Source organism: Sinocyclocheilus anshuiensis, unplaced genomic scaffold (assembly GCF_001515605.1).
Source record: "Sinocyclocheilus anshuiensis isolate Anshui unplaced genomic scaffold, SAMN03320099.WGS_v1.1 scaffold7, whole genome shotgun sequence".
NCBI lineage: Eukaryota > Metazoa > Chordata > Actinopteri > Cypriniformes > Cyprinidae > Sinocyclocheilus > Sinocyclocheilus anshuiensis.
The window spans coordinates 634,998-640,649 of NW_015549582.1; the positions used below are offsets into that span (position 1 = coordinate 634,998).

The following is a 5,652-nucleotide window of genomic DNA, read 5'->3' on the forward strand; positions in this document are numbered from 1 at the left end:
CTGCATAGACGCATTTTGCAGCATTAAGGTTAACGATTAATCGATTAATTGATCGTTAATTTAAACGACAATCAATCATGGAAATGATCGAAAATTGACATCCCTAGTTTATATATATATATATATATATATATATACTGTATAAACTGTGTGTATATTAGGGGTGTAACTACACGTATTCGTATTGAAAATATTCAGTACGGGTCTTTCGGTTCGGTACGCATGTGTAGGGCTACCGAACAAATACAGCATTGTTTTAACCACTGCACGAGTGGAACTTCATTGGAAACTTCCAGTTATATTGTTACTTTTGAAACAAAGTCTTATCTTTCAAATGATGTTTCGGGAAATTCAAACAATCAATGCCGTTTTGACGCTCTTTGATGTGGTGTGACAGCTCGCTGTATAAATGCCCTCATCCCTTCCTCTTTACTAGTTTTAACGTGAAATAAACATGAATGAACATCTCACGTAATCATGTAATCACTCAATCGGTGTTTCAACCGCGGAAAGATGGCAATAAAACAGCTTGTAAACAAAATGTCACATAGCATTTCCTTTACCTCAGGCAAGTCATCGGTGTCCACAGCTCGTTATTTCGCTAGAGAAATGAAGTCTAGAGAGGGACATTTCGCGAAATATTAGACTTTATAATCATTATATTTTGCTTACATGTTAGTGATTTCTTAATTATTTAATGTATGTTTAAATAATCGTTTACTTTCAGTCTCTCTGAAAAGCATGCATCATACTGTCTTGTTTAAAAATGAATCCGTAGCAAAGTAAAGCAAACAAACAACCGGTGTTTCAGTGATGCGGTCTGGAGCTCTTTGCTAATTTTACTCCGTGCTTACACCGGATGCGAGATTCTGTCTACATTGGATGCGGCACAGATTGACACAACAAATCCCCGACAGTAAACTGATGTCCCACTCTATTTCTGACATGCTCAAAACATTTACACTGCTTCTGACCTGAAAAAGAAACTGATTCGCGACATGACGCAACAGCACTCGCGTCTGATCTAAATATGTTAGGATCACAAAGGCAATTCAAAGGCTATTTTTCACAACTGACACTACACAGTGTCTTGTAATCTTGTAATGTCATCTGTATGGTTCTGTTGATGGACTGATCCTGTGTTCGCGTCTCTAGTATTTCCTCTTCTACTACAAGTGTGTATCAGTGGGCGGGGCTAAAGAAGCAGTACTGTAGAAGCAGGCGTTGATCTTCTCCTGCGGAGGCGGTGCTTAGCCACACTATTACATCATAAAGTGGCACATTCCACAAGGAGTAATTTTCTGAGCTTGGTTTCAATAAAAACTGTTTTTAAGCTAAGGAGAAAGATTTGAAACTTACAGGATGTTTTTATAGTACATTGACCTGTTACATGTCAAAAGATAAAGGGAAATTTGATTTCTCAGTTCATGACCCTGAAGCGCTATCTATAGTTTAGAACACAAGCGGAGGTAGATTTTTATCCCTAGGAAAATAATTTAAGTTTATTTAAAGAAAGACCAATCTGTTCAGTAAACCACTGTGTAAATAAATAAAATAAAAATCAAATTTTGTTTTACCCCCGCTGTGCCGAATCGTGACGTCAAAACCGAGGTACGCACCGAACCACCATGTTTGTGTACCGTTACACCCCTAATGTGTGTGTGTGTGTGTATGTATAGATAGATAGATAAACAAAAATAAAACATGATTCAATTTGATAAAATTGTTTGAAAATAATTAAGATGTGAAACCTGGCATGTATTAATGATACAAAGAAATGTTTAAACTTTACTATTAGATTGTAACTATATAGTTACAAATGTAATCATATTTTATTTTTGATTTATTTATTTTCATATAATATTAAAATTGATTCAAATAATTAGTCATATTTAAAAACTAAACTGCTTCACTATGTTTTATTCTTACATACATATATATATATATATATATACATATATATATATTGTTTTTAAAAACTTAATTACAATCATAAGGTTTTTTTTTTTACGTATCAATAAATAAATACTATCATACACTCTTACCTTTATTTATTATTTTAAATATGTAAATTGATCACAGTGATTGAAGAATCCTGGATCAAAATCCTTTATTGGTCCTGAAATTATAAGACTGTTAACTAATTATGCGGTCTGAATTCAGGGGTAGGCCTATGATGGTTAAAATGAATGTATTTCTAGGAATGACAAAAGATGATGATCCAGGAACATTCCCTATGTTAGTAAACCATGTTATGCTACGTGTATTTGTTAGGCAACATGTAATTTTTGTTGAGATCTATTAATAAAACTTATTATGAAGTGTTACAATTATAATTAATACAAACAGGGAAATGCGGCACAAATTCATTAATATATAAATAAGACATCAAAATTACCACTATCAGCATGATATCTTGTTCTGTCTTTGTTCAATGTCATCAGGTGGAGAACAGCATGAGGGAACTTAAGATGATTCTAGAGATACTGCGAAATTGCCTGTATCAACATAATGAATGCAAAGTACGTCATTTCAAATAATCTTCCCTGTGCTGATTATTTGAGTAGTTACATTCATTGTACAGTATCCGCAAACGCTCTCACAGGGGGTCTTTGTGGGTGTGAAACACTGCGGGTTTGAAATCTCGTTGGCGTCGTGCAGATTTTCTTGTAAGAACTGAGTGAGGTGCAGTCTTTACAAGAAAATCTACACGACATCCAGGAAGATGGTGTGCATATAATCAGTCATGTGATCATTTCTGTGAAGTACAATGGGAGTTAATCAACCTGAGATTGTTGAATGTATATTTGACCAATTAAACAGCCTTTTAATTAATGTTCAAAAAGGCATTATTATTTTTCAACTTTAGGTTTTGAAGAAACTGTTCTCTGAAGAATTAACTTTTTTTTGTACTTATTTTTATTATCCAACTCTTTCTTGCAAAACGTACATGGTTTATGAGGTACATAATATTTTGTTTTGTACAGAAAGACATTTTTTGACTACACAAGAAGGGAAAAACAAAAACAAAAACAAGAACAAAAAATAATAAAAAATAAATGGATATAAAAACCTAAACAACGAGAACATCAAAAACAATATATTTATTTTCCTTTTTGTATAGCCCTTTTTAGAGTTTGTTAGGTATGCTGATAAGCTGATTAATATTTTCATGTTATGGCTAATATTAAAATTCTATAGTTTTAAATGCTAGAAGTGAATTATATATGTCACCCTGGACCACAAAACCAGTCGCTGGGGTATATTTGTATCAATAGCCAAAAATACATCGTATGGGTCAAAATTATTGATTTTTCTTTTATGCCAAAAATCATTAGGATATTAAGTAAAGATCATGTTCCATGAAGATATTTTGTAAATTTCCTACTGTAAATATATTAAAACTTAATTTTTGATTAGTAATATGCATTGCTAAGAACTTCATTTGGACAACTTTAAAGGCGATTTTCTCAATATTTTGATTTATTTTGCACCCTCAGATTCCAGATTTTCAAATAGTTATATCTCGGCCAAATATCTGTATTAGTATCTCCTATCCTAACAAACCATACATCAATGGAAAGCTTATTTATTCAGCTTTCAGATGATGTATAAATCTCAATTTCGACAAATTGACCCTTATGACCAGGGTCAAATATATTCATTAATTTTTCCAAACCATTGGAAAACCAGAGTACATGTCCTCATCTTAATTTTCAAACAGTTTTTAATTTTTAAAAGTATGTTTTATTTTTTAAATTGTAATTTTTATTTTAAACAAATTATTTTTAATAATTTTGACATGCAAGTAAATAGAAAAAATATCTAATCTATATTAAGTTTGTTTATTTATTTATGGGACCGTGCACATCAATTGACATCAGATTTAGCCACACAGGCAGATTGCAGTCCCTGATAAATTATTGAGCTAGTATAATAATATGAACATTATATTCAGATGTTGGCAAAGTTAATCTAAATGTAAAAATAGGAAAATTAGTATGAACGTTTAAATATCCAGTATTGACTGATAGTGCCAAATTTTGTCTCAACAGGCTGTGGCTACAGAGCTGCATCTGGCAGCGGTGCTGATGGCCCTGTGGCCCTGGTTCCTGCTCGACGATCTCAGCATGACAGCAGCCCTGGAACTGCTCTGTGTCTACATGGCTAACTGCACAGTGGGTCAGTCTTCTGAGAGGTGGAGGAACGAGAGCGAGAAAAGGGGAATGACAAAGGAAAAGAGGATTAGAAAGCAAAAGACAGGGTGCTGAGATAATAAATGAGCTTTGTGCTCACTGTAACCCTCTCATGAGTCATGCGGCAGTACAGTAAGTGCCATTGTGTGCTAAATGCAAGGCTGACATGAGCCCGACAGCTACAGAAGGGATTGTGTCATAGTCGAAGCATGCTGCTAGATTACTGGAAACTAGGATGGAGCATTTGTGAAGGGGAGGTACTTCAGGTGTAAATGATTACTTCGACTGGATTGAGCAATTTTGACTTTTTGATGTATTTAGCAGCTACCATATATATACAGTATATATTGATCAGTCACAACTTTAAAACCACCTGCCTAATGTCATGTAGATAGAGGCCATGTACACACTGGTTGCCAACATAGGCCATGTAGGGTATCAGACCGAATCAGACAATCTAAGATTTGGTCAAAACAACCGCATTTACAGAAATTCTATACAGTGTGAACTGTACGGAACCGAACTGAACAACTAGTTGTTAATGATGATGTCACGAGAAGCATGCCAATGTGCATGTGTGTATTGTCAGGCATCAAGTGTTTACCTTAGATCTGACAGGATGGCGGAGAGAGGTGTATTGTGGACCGAGCAGTTGCGGTCAAGAGAGAGTATAGGCTGTTCAATAACAACCGTTTAAAGAACAAAACTAGATTACGACGCCTCTCCTGCCGACGGCGATTTAATGACGTTTTGCGGATTTTCGCATGTCTTTGCAGTCTAATGTTTGTTTTGTCAACAGCAGCTAACACAAAACTAGCTAATCTGCGGGCCTCCATTCTCTCTGAGACGCCACAACATTGCTATGGTTACCTCGCTGAGTTTCGGGAGTGAGTCGTGTTCTGTACACACATGGAACGATAATTTATGGGACTCACTCCCGCATTTAAATGCGGTTGTCACATTCATGGCAGTTTCGGGAGTGAGTCGTGTTCCGTACACACATGGAACGGTAATTTACGGGACTCACTCCCGCATTTAAATGCGGTTGTCACTCCTGAAACATGCAGTGTGTACGTGGCCATAGTCTTTTTCTAATTGTGTGAGTTACAGGTTGCTGGAGGGGAGGAATTATTGTCCTGCCTTTGTGCCAGTGCAATTTTTAAAAAATACTGTGCATGGATAAATCATTTATAGTAAACACAGCAATATTTAAGAAAAAAATAGTCAATGTTGATTTCATGGTGACTTTAAGTGAAACTGATAGAAATGATCAAATCATTTTTAATTCTATTTTAAAATCTAAAACCTCCCTTACCTATAAATATTATAGCAAAAAGAAAAAATACAGAAAAAAACAAATCTGAATGTTATCTCTAACTGCTTTTTGTGTGTGTGTGTGTGTGTGTGTGTGTGTGTGTGTGTGTGTGTGTGTGTGTGTGTGTGTGTGTGCGTGTTT

The 5,652-nt window shown here is 35.0% G+C and overlaps 1 pseudogene; it reads left to right on the forward strand.

Moving 5' to 3' along the window:
* LOC107657791 (rotatin-like) overlaps positions 1–5,652 on the forward strand; it is a 90,383-nt pseudogene that overhangs the window by 80,472 nt on the left and 4,259 nt on the right.